Consider the following 20,408-nt stretch of genomic DNA (forward strand, 5'->3'; position numbering starts at 1 on the left):
TGTCATAGATTTCTGTGTGGGCAAGAAATATTATCATTAACTGTGGGTTCATTCATCTCATGTTGATCTAGAGACTCAGTATTTTCAAAAACAAACGTTTTTAAAAAAAAAAATAAATCAAACAAGCTTTTTAGCAGCATATTCAGCATTTTTCCTTTACATTAAAACAAAAAATTTACCTTTTTATTAAGGAGTAAATAAAATTAAATATTGGCATTTTTGTACATCACAACAGCTACAAATGTTAATTACAGGATGTGCACAAGACATTCTCTCTTGCATAAGTAAACTTTATTTGCAATTTCTAATATTTTTAAAAACTATATCAACAGTATAAGAGGAGGTGAATACTTCATTCTTCATTAATTTATTGAATATAGTCAATTTTCAATTTTTTTTTCTTCAAAAAACATGGAATAATATACAATGTAAGCCCCAAACCAATAATGTGTACATTCATTCTCTTACTGGAAAGACTCATCCTGGAAATAAAAGGAAAGGGAAAGGGAGAAGGAAAGATATTACAGCCACAACTTTCTGGTATCTTGTGATATCCTGGATTCCTTTCACAAAGAATGGTTATTATGGGCAGGAGAGCAAGGAACAGAAGATACAGGGTGTGCACAGGGCTGAAGTTCCTACCTTTAGACCGACAATTCACAGAAGATAAATGCACAAGTTTATCAACTAGAAGTATATAAATTCCATGTCACATTAATTAGGCCACATATCTGTACATTTAGATTCTGTTGTGATCTAAACTGTTTACTGTGAGATTGAAATGGCAACAGTATATACCCCTGTAGGAAAGAACAAAACAATACGAAAATATGGACGAGAGACTGAACATGAGCCAGCAGTGTGCTCTGGCAGCTCGAAAGGCAAATGGGATCCTGGGCTCTATCAGGAGAGGGGTGGTCAGCAGGGACAGGGAGGTGATTGTCCCTCTCTACTCGGCTCTTGTGAGGCCCCATCTGGAGTACTGTGTCCAGGTGCGGAGCCCTCAGTACAAGAAAGACATTGAGATTTTGGAAAGGGTCCAGAGGAGGGTGACTAAGATGATCAGGGGGCTGGAGCACCTCCCCTATGAGGACAGGCTGAGGGAGTTGGGCTTGTTCAGCCTGGAGAAGAGAAGGCTGCGGGGTGACCTCATTGCAGCCTATCAATACCTGAAGGGAACCTACACCCAGGAGGGAAGTAAACTCTTCAAAAGGGCTGACAACAGCAGGACTAGGGGAAATGGATCCAAGTTGAAGGAGGGAAGATTTAGGTTGGATGTTAGGGGGAAGTTCTTTACTAGGAGAGTGGTTAGGCCCTGGAACGGGCTGCCCAGGGAGGTTGTGGATGCCCCGTCCTTGGACGTGTTTAAGGCCAGGTTGGACGGGGTCCTGGGCAACCTGATCTGAATGTGTGTGTTTGGTGGCCCTGCTAGGCAGGGGGGTTGGAACTACATGATCCTTGGGGTCCCTTCCAACCCGGGTGATTCTGTGATTCTGTGAATGCAGGCTTTTATAGCTAGTGTGAAAAGTACGAATTTTATCATAAAATGACAGAAATCTGAATAATATTACTTTGATTCTAATTTCATAAACTTGAAATTAATGCTATGCCTACATCAAATCATAACCTTTAATTAAACCATCTCTGAGCTACCAAAATAGGACAGAAGTCCCTAAAACCAATAATCTTTCAAGCAATTTAGAATCATAGAATATCCTAAGTTGAAAGGGACTCGCAATGATTCTAAAGTCTAGCTCCTAATTTGATGTGGTTAAAAACTGTTCCCTAACAGAAAAGGCTGATGTTTTTCACTGCCTCTTATTTAGGCTGGCTCCTTTTGGAAGGAGCTTTTTCTAACCAGAGATAGTTAGAAATCTCTATGTAATGACAGTTTTTATCTGGCACTGTTTCCCTTTTCCAACATCTTGTGCAACAATACTTTTCCCTGCATGACTTCGCAACCAGCTGCTATCAATACCTTGCATGCATCTCTTTCAGGTATCCTAGTTAAGCTGAGATATTTTGACATAACTCAGATAGTTCTGCTTGTTCAAACATATAAGTATAGTAAATGTTAAAATACAATATAATTGTGAATAAAATATGAATTCAAACATTTGTTTACCATATGTATGGGAGTATAGAAATACATAAGAATACCATACAGCAATGTTTTCCAAAACAGATTTAAACTAGATATGATAATACGATCTGTGAAAAAAAAAAAAAAATAGCTTCTAAAGACATACAAATTAAGTAACTTGTAAGTCATTTAATTATTCAGCAGATTATGACATCTGAATCTGATGTATAAAAAAAATATAAACTTCTGACTGGCAAAAGTATTTTAATTCAGTAATTAAATCCTAATATTAGTAATATTTCAGCCCTACTAAGAAAGTTCTGAGATCACAAACAAGGAGAGTCTAGTGGAATATGTGAAGATCAAGGACATTCTTTTGACCGTGAAATGGTGGTTTCAAAAGATCCTTAGGGCAGCCAGAGGAGCGCACACTGTAAGCTCAGTACCCTGCTCTTCAGGAAAGCAGAGCAGCTTCTTAAAGGATCTGCGAAAATACCATGGGATAAAGCCCTGGAAGAAAGAGGGGCTCAGGAAAGGTGGCTAATATTCAATGATCACCTCCTCTAAGGTCAGGATTAATGCCTTCTAAGAGGATGTTGTGATAGGAAAACAGTTAATGGTTTAAAAGAAAGTAGATTTAGATTACGCGTAAGGAAGAAATTTATCACTATGGAAGTGTTGAGTCACTGGATCAAGTTGCCCAGAGAAGTTGTGGATGCCCCCATCTTTGGATGCATTCAGGACCTGGCTGGGTAGAGCAACCTGGTCTAGTGGAAGATGACCCTCGCCATGGTAGGGAATTTTGAACTATATACTCCAATGGCAGCACAAACTTATTTGTAAATCCAAAGTGGTTGAGTCAGCTTCTTTTGTAGTGACAGCTTCTGGCTTTCGGATCTCAACAGGAACTCCTTTTGTTCCCATCTTCTGGGACTTGCCAGCAGATAAGAGGGAACAGGGAGGTGTCAATTTGTATTTTGCTTTCACAGAATGCAACGTTATCATCCCCCAATCTTCCATAGCAAGCTGGAGTTATTTGGTCACAGGCCAGATCTTTCACCAGTAAATAGTTCTGCACAATCTCTCTTGATGGCAAACAGCTCCAAAGAAATGCTTTCAAATCTAAAATTGTCCACACAGTGATGTTGATTGCCATGCAGCAGCACCCACCTCTCATTTCCTAGATAAGTCAGAATCTTATAGCAAGAAATGCCACAGAAAGCAATTTTTGAGCCAGAAAAACAAGGGAGGATTCATACATAAGCCTTATGTAGAAGCAAGCTTACATCTATATGCATTTGCCAAACTCAAACTGGATTAGTCAAAAACTAAATAGAAGTGTTTAATTCTTCATTGATAAGCTAAAAAAAAAGTTTTGTATTCACCCATGACATTCTTTAGATCAACATATTTGCATGCCACATATTTGAGTCATTTTGTTACAAAATTCAGAAGTCTTATTTATTTTGACTTCCTAAGATTGGTTCTAAATAATTGTGCTAGTTAAAATAAATCTCATTTTCAATAATTTCATTGCATATATTGTGCAGAAAATGTATGAGAATTTATTTTGTAACATCAATAAATAATCTAATATTGTATATTCAGAAAATAAATAAAGTCCATAATATAGAAATATTTAAGTAGGTTTGTTCAAAAAAGTTCATCTCCTGTTATCAGACAAAAATATTCTAAAACAACAATACATTTTTTATTGTAAGAAAAGTTTGAAATATTATAGTTTGAAAATTGATTTCTATTTGCAAAGTTTAGGCCATTCTTAATATTTTCAAACAACTATTTCTCTATTGCATGAAATTAAACAGTTTTATTATTTATCCTGAAAGAGTTGTTCATCAGAAATAACCCCTCCCCTACGAGTTCTTTTATTTCTGTCTGTAAATATTAATCATGTTCCTGGGTTACAATGCATTGTAAACACAATTCAGCCACATTTATATGATGTTAGGGTGCAGATATTCATACTCCATGTGATAAGAGCTGTAACCTCTAACACTCTATGCAGTGATTCCTTTGACTATATCTGATTTCTCAGAAGTTCCTGAACTAAGTTGTCCTGAAATCCAGTGTATTTCTGATATCTTGTACTGATTTTAGTGATCTGGGTTATGTGTTTGAAAGTATTACAACAGTAGGAGGGATTAACACATTATTACTTCCCCCCCCCTCCCCACACTATTTAGACAATCCTTGGTTTTAGCTATAATTATCTTTTCATTTTGTGTCTGTATTTATTTTTAGTGTGAAAACTCAATGAACAGGGGGTATTTTCATAAAAATCCATTGACAAAGGCTGGAAGAATAATTCCAAATGTGTTCATATGAGAAATAAAATATTGGGATACATTTGCCAACTATGAATTTTTTTTTAAAAATGCATCAACAAACTTCACAAACAAATCAGTAGCAATATTTCAAAAAGATAAAAGTATGACAGCTTGATATGAGGTAAATCTGTGAAAGGGATTTAGCTAAAAGTTCAGCTCTTCAATATCCCACTATCCACAGTTAGGAAATCTTCATGTGACGTATGACTCTCTTCCAGATGATACATGCAAAAGCGTATTTTCCAGTTCTACCTCTCAGCATGATTATCATTTTACTTGTTTTCCAACTTATTTACTTCCATGTACATATTAAGAACACACCTATGAAGTCATATCTTTCCAAAAAGCATTTAGGAAACTGTGCTGGTTTGTTACCACAGAGGTCACAAATTAGTTGTTCTTTTAGTTGGGAACCAGGAAACATCACCAGAAACAGAGACAGCTTCCTGTTTGACATATGTATTCTATACATATTTCAGTTGTTTCATGCACTAGAGATGAATAACAAGGACGGAAATCTGAATTTGCAACCCACCTAACTGGGTACGATCAACAACCTCCATAAACATCTTTCAGAATTTTATAGCTAATTTAAATTTTCATTTATTTTGAGCAGTAGCTTAGTAATCTTTAAAATTTAAATTGGCACAATTTGTACAAGTTATTTTCAGAGTGTGGGCAGAATATGGCATCATTCATCCAAATGAATGATGTTCCCTTCTACTAAAGGTAATGCCCACATAACCTTCCTGCATTCTTAAGGAATCTGTTGCTCAAATGTAATAACCACAATTTTCCTTTAATAATACAATTTTGTTCTTATTGTAGTTCTCCAGATTCCGTTTTAGTTAGAATTAGCTATAGAAAATAGATTTTCATGAAGTTCACTTTTTGTAGTACTCACTGGTAGCGTGAATACTGGTTTACAAACCATGAATATTTAGTCATTCCACACTAGAATAAACTCAGTACTGACTTACCAAGTTCTGTCAGATTTAAAAATTAGATTGCAATATAAATATTCAGATAAACTCTTCTGAGCTCACTTCCCATACATTACAAGCAAAAAAAAAAAAAATCCTTAAAAACAAAATTCTAATGAAGATATGCAAAGATTAGTTTTTAAAATGAAGCTTTCTTCTTTCATCACATATGCTTTTACAAACAAAATATTTGTAAATAGAGAAAAAAGTGAATACACTGTCTATTTTGCTACTTCATTATACAAAAAAAACCCCTCCATTTTCTATAAGCTAGAAGCTTCCCCTTTTAAGCAAGGTGGTTTGATTCATTCTACACTATTGCTTGATTTCTATTGAGAATTGCATGCTATCTGTGTGAATATTATTCATTTTCGTGTGAATTCTGACCACGTCATATATGTGAATACAGAGAAACAGACATACAATCTCAAGTCTGAGTGCAGTTGCGTCAAATTTAACATAAAAGCTTTGAAACTAAGGGAAAAAAATTCTGTTCTACACTATGATGACTATAAAACACACGTAACATTCCTGGCAGTACAAAATTCGTAAGATCGTAGAAAAGAGCATTTAAAATAAGAGCATTTAAACTGGAAAGCAGAAAAGTATGCAGTACTACCATTTTGATATTGTTCTATGCTACAGAGAAGCATATGAAACTTTTCATTGAAAACAAACCTAGATAATGTAGAATCTACTACACAAAATACATCAGTATCAAATTAATTTATATTAGCGTATGAATAAAATTCATATTCTTCTTATAGCAGTTTGTTTTAAGAGTCTATCTGCTATAACAATATCCAAGCACAATGGCAGAAGTCTGAAGTCTCAAGACCACTAAATGTATTTCTCCTTTGCCCTTATTCAGTTAAGTTAGAGGATTATCAGAAATAACTCTTATCTATTGATTGCATTTTCAAATGGAAAAGAAATCGAATTTGTCACCCAACAAGCACAGAAATATTTGTGTCAAGATTTACAGTGATGTTTAGACACAAATATATTTGAAAAAGGAACTTGAACAACTCAATCTAGAGCCTTCTAAATCATCATGAACTCCTGAACCATCTCAGCAAGAAAATTTTCATGAATTAACACTTACAGGCCTAAAGTTTCACAGCTCTGCAGCCAGCCCAGGGGGACTAAGCAATTAATATCACGTAAAAATCTTCTTGTACTATCTGATGGCCCAGTCCTAGAGCTGCACTCAGAGACAGTAAGCATGAAGAAGAGAGCTCTACTCACAACATGGCCTCCAGAAAAATTTTATTGAAAGAAATATGATAGTCTTTTTCCTTAAACAAACTGGTAGATGTATCTAACCTCAATTCATTTACTTCCTCATCAGTAAATACCCACAGCTGTCTTTATGAAATTCTAAACTGCAAAGGTGTATCTATAGTGCTGACTAAGCTGAAGGCTCAAATTTCCAGCCAGGCCAGAGAAAATGACAATCTTTCTCTTGCAACACAATCACAGCAGGCTCCATACTAGCTTGAAGACTGTGGAGAACATGCCAATCTTGGCAGGATTTTCCTTCTACACCCACTGTATAGCTAGGATTTGAATCCTTCTGACTCCATCTGTTCAGCTCAATGAACAATGGACTACATAGGCAACATGTTCCTAGCAATGATACTGTCATAACAGCTGTGAAACAGTTGTTCACCTCCAACAGTGAAGATTTCTACAAGCACAGCATGCAGGCTCTCATCCATCACTGGCATAATTGCATAGTTATGGTGTTGACTATGTTCAAGAAGAGAAAATTCTCACCTACAAAGCACTCTATCAGTGTTACTGTGCTCTTTGTATCTGCTGTAGTTCCCATGGAAATAGAAGGCATTACATTTAAAGCAACCTATGTACATTTTAAAAGCAAAGTTAAAGACAAAGAAAATTCTAATGGGAGTAATATGGAAAATGCTCCATGGCAAATAGCATTAGAAAAAGGTTACTTTGACAGCATAGTACCCTGTATCACATTATGTACCACAAATTTGCTCCCAGCAATTAAACACCTCCAGTCAGGTAATTGTTGGAGACTGTTAGAGAAGAGACAGTTTCATTCTTCCTGACAGTGGCTTTTGGAGAAATACCACCAAAACTTCCTGTAGAGATAATAGTTTATTTAATTCCACAAACATGAATTGCTAATGTGTTTTATACCTGCATAAGTGTGATCACTTGAGCATGTCACACTGCCAATATTTTTCCCCACAGAAGCACTCATCATCCATTGAATTCAAATTAGTTTAATATACAGTCCTACAATTAATGGAAAATGGCAGAGAGGAAGGGACTGAAACAGTTCGTGCTTCATTTGATTAATTAATAAGGGACTCTTTTCCCAGCTTCAACTCATTATGCTAATGAAATGTCATCAATTAAAGCTTTCCCCTGATTATTGAATCTGTCAGACATTGTTCACTTAAAAAGTTACATTCCTTCGCTGTCTTTGGCTGCCATCACAGCTTTCGAATAAACATTGTTTCCAGTAGACAGTGTTTGTTCTACCTTCTTGTTATTGTATCATTTTATTGACCTTGAGTCAAGTGAAAATGGAAGGATCAAAACGGAATAGAGTCAACAATACCCGTGGAGCCACAGGTCAAGAGGAAATGTTAGCATAAAGTTAAGTAACATTCCTTCACATTTCCTTCATTTTCAATTGTTCATAGTCTGGTCAAAGATAAATCCAAGAAGTGCATGTGACATCCAGAAATCTACACCACACTATACTAGAAATTCTGGAAGATTAGTACAGGATGGGGTTGAAATATTTTACCATTCAAAATACATATTTTACTATAAAAACTGATTTTATTGACAAGTAGAACCATGATAATATGATACTCTCAGCAGTTCATCCTTAAAAATGGAGAGTATAAGAGACATTACATAGCTGCTAGGGAATAAGACTTTGGAGGGGGCTTTGAAGGTCCTGTCTTCCACCTTTACCAGCTGCAGCACAATGACTTCTCTCTCATGGGTTATTCTGCACATTAGCTAGAGCTGATCATAGGTCCTGTCAAGAACCTCTCTCTGGCACATGGGTCATGAACTAGAGAAGATACACTGTAAGTGAGATACAAACAGGAACTACAGAAAGAAGATGCAAAGCAAGCAAAATGCATGACTTGAATGTTTCTGAACTGAAAAACAAATCTCACAGGATCACTCTGACACAAACAAAGCTCTCAGAGGAGGGGGTTATCTTGTGATTTAAAGGATATGTTTAAAAGACAAAAAACAGACTAAAGAAAGATATGGTGATAAGGAGAATAGCTATATCTAGTCATCTAGGGATCTGTACTTTTCCTGTACAGGATTATATATTAGATTTACAGGCTGGATATTGGAAAGAGACTAAAGTAAAAAAAAAAATTGCACAAAATGAAATTAGTAAAGGAAATCAAAGAAATTTCACTGCAAAGAGATGAAATACAAAAAGGTCTCATGATATTTTAAGTATAGACACATGATAAAACAATACATAAAATTCAATTATGGACTCTAATTATTTCCAAAAAAATGGGAAGGTTTTAGAATCACTACAGGTAGTTTTTAGAAAACTTTAGAAAAATTAGCTTTTAAAATGGTCAAAATTCAATAGCTATCAATATGATAAATAGGATATTAGTAATTACTATGACAGAATAGAAAGAAACTGCATGGCACTATTTTATTTTGATATGCACCCATGTTGGAAGGATTGAAACAAGTTTAGAATTATATGACAGCACTTGCAAACTTAAAAAGAAATCCACCATATTTGACCAAAAGTATGAAATACCTAATGAAAAAAGTAAAATTAGATAAAATTAACTAAATTAGCAAATTTCTTGCTTTGAAAAAAAATGAAAGATGTATAAGTTATGAAGTATGGTTAGGTTTTGTAAATCTCAGAATACCAAAAAAATTTGAAATTGTTTAGTCTGGATATCAGTAAAGATTTTTCATTACTTACATACTATATTGTTTATACTGAAGAAAATAAAGAGAAAATGAAGGGATAATGTACAGAACAAAGCAGCTTGGTCTTGGGTTTGAAAATAGTGCTACTGGATTACACAAACGAACAACAACAAAAAAAACCTAATAGCAACAACCAAGCAAGCAATCACCCAAACAACCTAAAAACCCCAAACATCTTAGTCTTAGAGCAACTGTTCTACATCTTTAAAATTTCTGTGACTCAGAAGTTTGCCAATTTGCAACCATACTACACTGATCTTTAGTCTAATAAAAAGTCCAACAACTTAAGAAAATAAAGAACATCATTAAAGAAACAACACAATTATGGTATTGTACTCCTTGAAAAATATTTTTCTGTTCATTTGTTGATTTTTTTTTTTTTTTTTTTTTTTACTTCTGGTTTTGGAATTTCTCTTTCATGTTTCTCATTCTCCCCAGGGTTCTCCTGTCCAATGGACTGCAGAAAAAGTTGTGGAAGTTTATTAGTAAATGAAACTGAAAGTAAGCTAAGTAAATTCAGCTTCTGAATTCTTGTACACTTTTTTTAATGTATCTTTGTGTACTGGACAGTAATTTTCCATTCAACATAATGCCTAAAATTTTCTCTAATGATTCAAAATCGAAAGGTGTTAGAGACACCTTTCTCACCATTTTGTTTTTTTTTTTTTCCCTCATCATCTAATCACTGTAAGAGCTATTATTCAAAGCATATTCTGAGAATTATTGGGATGAGGTTATGCTGTTCACTGTTAAGTGACCAACTCTATTAAGTTATTCCTAAAATCCACAATGTAAAGTAGAATATACAGATTAATAATTATTATTATTAATAACATCCTTCAAATGCTACAATTTTGTCTTCAAGGCAGTTTTATTTCTAAACTTCAAATGACTACTTGACATCAATACATTCAGATTATTAGTTCTTCAGAAACTCATATCATTCTCTTCAATAAAGAAGATTTTCTACTAGTTAAGAAATGAATCCCCCCCCAAAGTAAAATATTTGAGTAGTTATGTTTATCTTCTAAAATTACTGTAGGGAAACAAGAACAGTCTTTAGCAACTTGTAACTGTAGCAATCACATAATGAATTGCAGTGACTCCTTGATCCTAGATGTGAGAAATCAGTGACTTTTTTCTTCAGAGATGGAAACTAGAATATAAAGATGCTAAAGATGCTGTAGACATTTACACCCCTGCCAGTGGAGCATAAAGACCTACTAATTCAGCATGACCACATTTGAGATGTTAGCAAGTAACAAGAGCTACAGGGCAACAGGAGAATCAAAACCAGAGTATGAAATTAATATTACTTTTTTTTTTTTTTAAATTTCTTTCCTAAGGGAACATCTTTTCTTTTATTTAATCAATATAATATTTGGTTGGTATTGAGACCGCTGTTTTTTCTTACAGGAAATGTTGCCATGGAATATTTTGTCACACTTTGAGAAAGGTACACACACACGCTTAGTTTAGGTGATTCATTTTTGTGAAGCTGAAAGAATATGTTAGTATCAGCTAATAGTGTATACAAAACTTCCTTTTCTAAGTGTTCATATTTTCAACTATGCTGATGCTTGCTTTTGAAGTCTTGAAACTATGAACAATATTCCCTTTTGTTCTAGAGGTAGATCTTTTCTTTAAATAGACTTGACATAATGCCATATTACTAACATCTGCACCTGCATTGGTAAAGGCACAAGTATTTTACATGGTTTGGGTTATTCTGCTTGGTTTTTTTTGTTGTTGTTGTTTGTTTCTTATACTTCCACTTCTACTGGTAATAATATTTAGATTGCAGTATAATATCACATAATTTAAATTTATAGAATCAGAGAACCATTAAGGTTAGAAAAGATGTCTGCTATCATCTACTTAGAATATCAACTCTTTACTACCAAGACCACTGAAGTGTGCCCCTAGTCTACGCATATTATCTTGTGTGCTAGTGTCATTTGGTAGATCTCTGCTTGTAGCATAAAAATTGTGTTGGCAATTGTAGCTATTCATGCTAGTCATCTGTGCCTTCATGTAGAAAAAAATCTAAATATATGGTTGACATTTTATTATTATTTTATATTCCCATTCAGCATTCCCAAAAGCTGAAATAGAAGTGACCAGGCAAAAATCTGTATATCTCTGATTTTCTTCTGTGTAAAATTGTGAGATAAAGGCTGCTGAAATTAACATATCTGCCATACTCCCACATTGGCGCCACAAGTCTTTCAGTGTTTTGTGGAAAAAGAGGCCCCGGAAACAAGAACTAACTAGATCTGAATTTTCTATGACCAGCAAACTCCAATAATTTGAACAGTAAAGAAAGTAAATACATAGCTCCCTAAGAAAAAAAGATGGGTAGCTATTCATAATATCTATCAGAAATAGAAATTAAAATATTACTACATCCTTTCTGTGTGTCAAACTTGTGCTTTTCCTGCATGAAGATCGGGAGCCTATTCACACATTGAATTGTTTTCTGAAGGACTTTCTCCACAGACTGAAGAGAAACTTAGTATCTTCCTAAGGTTTTGTAACCTAGAGATCACAAGAAATAAAACAAACCCTTTTTCTTGAGGCCAGGTTGATTAATGATTTTATTTTGAAGATAAATATTATAGATGAGCAACATCCCTTTAGAAAAAAATGGGAACGTATAGAAGATGATTGAAGAGTTTAGTTTACTTGGTATGTTATAATTAAGCCATGTTAAACAAAACTTATTTTCTTTTTATCATTTGTTAATACTAATTTTGCTTCAGCAGGTTGATACTATGAAAAAACTGAAGATGAAGAGGGACACAAAGATAAAACCAAAAAATAATAAAAAATCCTTTATCATTGTTTATGCTTGTCTTCTTATGCCTGAATTTATGATCTGCCTCCACATTATTTTTCTGTTCCACTATACTATTGTCTCATATATAGAAACTTGCTCCAAAGTGCTAGATTCTTGCCACTGACAGCAATAACTTCTATAGGTGTGTTTCATCCTGTTATTTTACACTGCTGTTCCAGTTTTATCAGCATTAGACCAGAAAAAAATAAACAAAGTCTAACAAGGTCACACTGTACTCAAATTTTTTCAAATTCCAGAATCCCAAACACATTTTAATGTGTGCTCCCTTGATTTCATTTATTTTTACCTCTTCAAATATTTTGTTTTTCAGAATTTAAATATATATATATATATATTTAAATTCTGAAAAAAAAAAAAAATATATATATATATATATAAACTGAACAAGTTAAAAAACATTTCCTAAGTATATCATACACCTCCTTTATTTTCCTTTAAGAGAAAAATTTAGAATTGCTATAGGCAATGGAATTATCAATTTTTAGGTATATTTTGCAATCTGCATTTAAGCACAATATTGCCTTGGCTTCAAAACATGACAAGCCAGCAGAAAGGTGGTGACAAATGAGGAAGATGTCCAAGACATCTGATTAAACTCTACAATACAAGCACTGTTCCAAAAGTTTTTGTATGAGGGGTTTGATTTTGATGATTTTGAATTTTTGTTTTCAGTAAAAAAGCATTAGCTGAATATTAGGCTATTAGATTCAGACTATGTGTATTTTCTTAAGAAATAGGAAATAGCTCATTTTTATATTAGCTAATACCATTTAATTTCTAACAACTACTCATGTTGGGTTTTTGTGTTAGAATTTTAGTTTGGATAAGGAACACGCTTCTGAGTTCAGTCTCCTGATCATTCTCTCTCCCTTTGTTTTTGTTCATGATGCAGGTATGTCTTAGAGGCTACTGATTATATTTATTTTGTATAAAACTAAATTTAAAAACCCTGGAACTGCTAGTGCGCACTTGGTCACCATGACCAGAGTAGAATTGTTCAAAAGCATAACCTTCTGAAATGCATATATCGATATCAACTTTCACTCTTAGGACACCTTCTCTCTGGTATGCACCATTTGCTGACAAGGGCACAGCAATTGTTTCCAGAAGTTAAAGCACTTGAACACAATTTAAAAAAAAAAAAGTTTCATCTAATGCATATTTTAAAGAGATGAAAATTCAATAAAATTAAGTGAAATTCTTCTATTGGCTTAATATGAAACAGTTGGATTCAAAAACCGAGGTGTAACTCATCCACATGAAGTCTTATATGTGGAATTACCAGTGTTTTAAAAGGATGGGTGAAAGAAACCATACTTCTTCACAATTTGCTATTTTTAGCAAATTGTATCATTTTTCTTCACTTGAAATCACATGAAAATGAAACCTAACAACATACTTTTTAGAAAGTAAATGTGAACGTCTGTCTTCTAGCAGGAAGGCTGGAAAACAGCCTATATATTCTATCAATTAAGAAAAAGGAAAACTTGGCAGACAGTTAAGGATGTTAAGGATTCCCTGTGATAACATTTCTGAATTAACAACAAATGGGAATTTGTCTTTGATATCTCTTTTATAGCTGCGTACATATGCATTAAACTTAACAGCAAAGGGAACTCAATTTTCTTTATCATCAATTTGACATTGTTTAACAGATGTTTTCTGGAAACTATTGCAGACTTTTTAATTTGCCTGTGTAATGTGCAGTGAATATCCTTGGTTAATAGTCTGATTATTAAATTTAATTCTTTTTTCTAAATCATTTTTCATTGTTGCAGAAACTTTGAATCTTAATAACAAGGCTATAAAGAACATTGATTTCATTCCGTTTTTAAAGCCCACAGCTAGTTTACAATAGACACATACAAGAACAACCCTTTACATAAAATGAACTGTGACAGACTGGCAACTATAGCTAGTATAAAAGACATGAGAGTCTTTATTGGTGGGTCTTTGTCTAATGATTCAGAGAGATAATTTGTCTTGGTGTTTGCCCTTGCCATGACCCTCTGAAGTATTTCTCCCTTACACCATCTACCTTCTCTGCTCTTTACATGCCTCATCTGATGTTTGGACATTACTTTTTCACTCCCAACACTTACATATTCAATTTCAGACTTCTGTGACTAAAATGTGAAAGTTTTCTCTGGGTCTTCATCCCATTTACCTACTATTTCATTTAGTATCACTATATCTCTTAAGATCTCACAATCACATCATCATTTGTTATTGGTTTTAATTCGCACCTACGAGCACTGCACAAACTAGATAAAAAGAAGGGTTCTTATTAAGAATTGAGAAGACTATTTAAAATTCAGGAATTTTATAGTCCAAATTCTTTAAAATCTAACACACAGATTCACTCTTTGGCTGCTTGACATATTGTTCTCCTTTACACTTAGAATATATAAAACATTATTTCCTTCCTATTATTCACTACTGCTGAGAATTTTACATAAATATGTGAAGGAAGCTTATGATCTCTCAGCATGAATATACGATACATACGAAAGATGAATTAAAGAGATATATAACACAAGCTGGAAGCCAAGAACAGATGCTACTGGAGACAGTACTCTAAAGTTAGACAGGCGCTGAATTAATTCTCAGATAGTTTTAATTCTAAGAATTAAATAAATGAGAGTTTAAAAAGCACCCTGGACTTGATGTCAGAAATGTCATGCCAGCCTTACTAAAATATAGATTGATGCAAAGTTTCAAAAAGTTTCAAAAATTCTTTGGAAAGAGTACTGAGATGGGAATTGAATCCTGAAGTAAGAGAGTCATATAGAGTCATATACATAAATTTGGAAAAGCGTGACTACTATCACCTATACTTGAACTAATCAATAATACCTATATATTTATTTTTTTAATTACTATCTTAATCTGAAAACTAAAATGAGTATGGAACTTGTGAAATAGAAGCCAATATAAAAGAAGGGAAATTGCTAAGGAAGATCTGCTTCAATACAGACAAATTAACAGAAAAGGGAAACATCTGTATAATAACAAGTTGCTTTAGAACAATCACTGGATGACATCTTGCCTATGTTTGCTATCCCATATAAAATAATAGTATATTATGCATCTGACAAAATTATTTTCTCCTATGTTTTAAAATATCTTCTCAATAATTCAATGTAATGCTATCAAATTATTATTCCATGAATCTGGGCAGTAATTTTACATTTTTCCAACACAGCAGCTTTCTTGCCAATGTTCTTATCTAGGTTTGAGACAATTCTGTTTCTCAATTTAGGTATAACCTGAACTTCATACAGTATTTAAGATATAATTACATCACAGTTTTTCCAGATAGCATTACTGTTTTCTCCTCTAATCATTTCTTAAAGCTTCATGCATTCTATTTTCTGGTTTGAAAGCTGTTGAGACTGAGATAACACTTTTAACGGAGAGACAATGAAATCAAAATCTGTTTCCTAAGCAGTAATAACCAAATCAGAGTTCATCACTGTGTATTTTTAGTTAGGGCTGTTTTTTCCATGCGCATTAGTTAGCATTTATTGTCATTGAATTTCATCTGTCATTTTATCATTCTGACACTTAGTTCTGTGAAAGACTTCCCAATTATTTTACCATCAATTATGATACAAACTTATTCAGAGCAATAAAAATGATCAGCAGACCTTGTCACAGCATCATTCATCACTTTTCCCAGTCATTTATACTGAAAAGGTATCACAGCTGATAACATCCAATGTGTGAAGTAATAATTTACTCCTGCCTTTTATTTTCTGTTTTCTATCTGTTGTCCATGTATTAATACACCAGAGGACTATCTCTCTTACCTTGGGAAAAATCATGGTCCTTTCAGGATGAGAACATCAAAAGCTTCAGGGATTTAAGTAAACTATATCTGTTGAGCTTCCTTTAATCATTCACTTGGTGACATCTTGATTCTAACAGATTTCTAAGGTCTATCTTCCCTTTATTTATAAAAGTCTACTCGAATCATGGAATCATAGGGTCATAGAATCTTTAGTTAGAAAGAACCCAATAAAGGTCATCTAGTTCAACTCCCCTGCAATGAAAAAGAATACCACAGCTAGATCAGATCGCCCAGGGCCTGATCCAGCCTTACCTTGAAACTTTCCAGGGATGGAGCATTCACCACATCACTAGGCAACCTGTTCTAATGCCTCACCACCCCCGCTGTAAAGTAGTTTTCTTTATATCTAACTTAAATCTACTCTCTTTAAGCTTGAACCTCTCTTATCTTGTTGCTGCTGTTTTGCATTTAAGCCCATCTCCCTACCTTTTTCCCCTTTCTTAAGGTATTGTTCTGTGGGTCCCTCTGCCACATTTAGTCACAGAACTGGGCCAAGCCTACCCAGAAACAGTTGATTACCAGCTACCTCATTATGTATCATTATGGGAGCTTCTTTTTCATCCTTCTAAACAAACCTGCATCCTTGGCTCCCTTTTATTCTCTGACATGTCTGTATACCAATCCACACACCATGAGGAATAAACAAGAACTAGAGATCTGTGCTGCCATAAGGCTGTCTTATTTTGATCAATGAGACATAGTAGGGCTTGAACACTGATATGGGTGGCTGTGTACTTTTTATGAAAGACAGCCCAAAAAGGACTCAAAAAAACAAATGGTATCCTTGAGTTCCATAAGAAGAGGGGTGGCCAGCAAGGACAGGGAGGTGATTGTTCCTCTCTACTCTCATCTGGAGTAACGCATCCAGGTCTGGAGCCCCCAGTACAAGAAGGACAGAGAACTGTTGGAGAGGGTCCAGAGGAGGGTCCATAAAGATGATCAGGGGGCTAGAGCACCTCTCCTACAAAGACAGGCTGAGGAAGCTGGGACTGCTGGTGGCCCTGCCTGTGGCAGGGTAGTTGAAGATTCATGATCCTTGAGGTCCCTTCAAACCTGGGCCATTCTGTGAAGAAGATGCAGTGAAGTTGCACATTATACAAGAGAACAACATGAATGTATCAAGCTCTGCCTAGGGATATGCAATAGATTTGTAGAGAGCTTCTGAGTGAGAATTAAGGGGCAGGATAACATGGGTAACATAGTTGTGAAGGCTGCTTGATGAGAAGGAAGTCGATGAATCCCTATACAGACAGCTGTAATTACCCTTACACAGGAACTAGTTCTCATGGGGGGAACTTCAAACACTCTGATATTTGCTGGAAAAGCAACAATGCTAGGCACACACACAGTTCAGGTTCCTGCAGCACCTGGAAGATCACTTTCTAAGTTGGTGAAGGAACCAGTAAGAAGTGCTGCTGGATCTTGTTCTTACAAAGAAGCAAAAACTTGTTGGAAATGTGAAGGCTGAGGGCAGCCTTAGATGCAATGACTATGAAATAGTGTAATTCAGGATCCCATGTGCAAGAAAACCAGGGCAATAAGTAGGATTGCAACCCTGAACTTCAGGAGAGCCACCTTTCATGTCTTCAAGGATCTGCTTGGAGCCATCCTATGGGTTAGAGCATCAGAAGGTAAGGAAGCCCAAGAAAGTTGGTTGACATTCAAGCACAACCACTTCCACACTCAAGATCATTGCAGCCCCCTAGTGAGAAATCAGGCAGAGGGAGCAGAAGATCTGCACGGATGAACATTGACTTATGTCTTGCTTATGCAACTATCAATGCTGACTTCTCCTGTGCAGTTGATCTCCACAGTGCAGAAAGCCCAAGGCAATGGCTCTGCAAGTTAACTAAATATATCCAGACACTGAAGCCAGCTGGCAGTCCTCATGCCTGTCCCCAACACACAAGCCTGCATGCAGATACCCACAGGGAACAGCCTGGGAACAGTGGGACTCTCTAGGAGTTTTCTAGTTGGCATATGCTCGAATCACACAAGGACTGTTCCAGCAGCTGAACCATACACAGTCACTCATTGACACTCATCAGTGATCCTCAATGCACTTACACTCCAGAAATAAAACAGAGTGTGTATAGCTAGCTCAGTTCTCCCCTCAGGCTTGGTTATGGGGAGCTGGACACCAGCCCAACTCTGGACTCGCTAGAACAGGGACTGAAGGTCCCAGGACATGAAATTGGGTCCAGGGCACTGGACAAGTAGAGAGGCAGTCCTGAGGAGCAGTCAGGGAGAGAGTTGTAAATGGACTCAGAGTCTTGACAAATATTTTCAACTCATTCTCAGAAAAAAAAAAATGGTAATGGTGGGAGAACACAATCACATGATCACAAAACCATACAATTCAGGTACAACCTTTCCATTGTAGAAGAAGTTGCACAGACAAGTACTTTAACATTTCCTAAGTTTTGGCTCCTAGAGCTTAATGTTCTTTTAATACAGTTTTGCACATAAGTTGTGTGAAATAAAAATTAATTATCCATGTGTTAAACATCAATAAAACTGTCACAGCAATACATAATACTTAGAATGGTTTTAATATATTATGAGAATTAAAATATGATTTGCAAATAGTAGCTTCCTGATTTAGAAACTCCTGTTAAGTGCTAAGAGTGATTAGAAAGCTAAGAAGGATTAATGATATATTAAAAATTTAAATTTTAGGAAAAATACATTAATATAATATCTTAGTCAACATTTACAAATTATAGTCTGAATGGATGAATCATTACATTTATTTTTTTAATATTTACATGCAACTCAGTTAACTTTTCCAGACCTTTGCAAAACTCTGCTATAAGTAACTGTTAATATTCATTGAAATGTAACAGTAGACTGAGAACAGCAAGATTGCGTGCAGTGCATTTTAACAGTGGCAACAACAACATGGGAAATAATCCACATTCTAGACAGCCACACAAATTTCTATGAGTATGGCATCCAGGCTCTAGTTAATCATTGTTGAAAATGCGTAGCTAACGGCAACAAATATGTTGAAAATTGTGTTTTGTAGCTGAGAGTTTTCTCCATCAAGTAGTGTTATCATACTCTTTGTATGTGTTGTAATCTCCACAGAGTTAAATAAAAAGTATTATTTTCAGAATGACCTACATACTAGCTTACATATTAAGGAGATCAACACAACATTAGCATTGAAGCTTCAACAAGACTAAGCAGACCACCAGTAAACACTGAAAAACATGATTACAGGAAAAATATCCTGTCACAATCCGCAAAAAGGAAAGAAATCAAAGGTTGCTATATCACAGTAGTTGGTTATGCTAATTATTATGAAACGCGATTTGTATCTGTATAATCAACAGATATACAGAGTGGTGTAGTTAGGCTGGTATCTACAGATTGTACAGCTAGAAAGATTATCACAGTGGAAAAGGATAATAAAAAAATAAAAGGAAATGCTCACCTTTTTCCTGGGCTCACAGAAAAACTCCAAAAGAAACAGTCTCCAAGCAAATATCCTTCCTTGGTGGCAGTCAGCCCTTAAATGGGGTCTAGGAGAGGTGGAGCCAGGCTCCAACCCTTCCGGTCGCACAGCTGAATTGCCTTCACCTGCACCCCCACAGCTGACTCAGTGCTTGCCTCAGGTGATCAATCAGAGGTTCAGGCTATGATTCAACAATTTCCATACAGTATCTAACAGTCCAGATACAAAAGGAATTCCAAAAGGAACCTGACATTTGAATTTTTTTGTTTGTAGCTACGGATACATCAACATAAAACAAAAAACAGATGTAACTGTTACCTTTCATTGTAACATGGATATGTGTCACAGGAAAATGAGCGCATGCACAGCTTTACACATAAATGCATTCATGTACTTTCCAGACTTTTCCAGTGTTATTGGACATTTCAACGTGATTCCTTAAAATTTATTTTCTTTCATCTATTTTTCATGTCCCAATTTCATTTCATAGAATATGATGAAACATTCTTTTATTTTCTTGCTTTGATTGTCCTTGTAGCTTTGTCACCTTTTTCTCCTATTATAGATTGCTTGCACCTCCTTTGGATAGCAAGGCATTTTGCCATATTATGTAATATTTTTTTCATGCAATTCCTTATCTTCTTCAGAGGAAATTGATTCTGTTTTTCTTTTTTATCATTCATTTAAATGATTATTTTTCTCGGGAGATTAATTTTGCTTCTCCTAACTTGACTTTATTTTTGTGGCTGTGGTGCATTTTCTGGCTGAGATTAGACTAAGATGTTATTTGTATTGTGTCTTAAGTCATCAGCACTAATATATTCAAGAATAAAAAGAGAA

General features: G+C 35.0%; 1 long non-coding RNA gene across 1 annotated transcript in view; it reads right to left on the bottom strand.

Moving 5' to 3' along the window:
• The window catches only part of LOC125695183 (uncharacterized), a 46,163-nt gene extending 26,546 nt beyond the window's left edge, over nt 1–19,617 (bottom strand). The window contains exon 1 of the long non-coding RNA XR_007377851.1: nt 19,548–19,617. This is a non-coding gene — a long non-coding RNA (uncharacterized LOC125695183). The remainder of the gene's footprint in view (nt 1–19,547) is intronic.
• Nucleotides 19,618–20,408: the final 791 nt, after the last annotated feature.

Source organism: Lagopus muta, chromosome 6 (genome assembly GCF_023343835.1).
Source record: "Lagopus muta isolate bLagMut1 chromosome 6, bLagMut1 primary, whole genome shotgun sequence".
In the NCBI taxonomy this organism is placed as follows: domain Eukaryota; kingdom Metazoa; phylum Chordata; class Aves; order Galliformes; family Phasianidae; genus Lagopus; species Lagopus muta.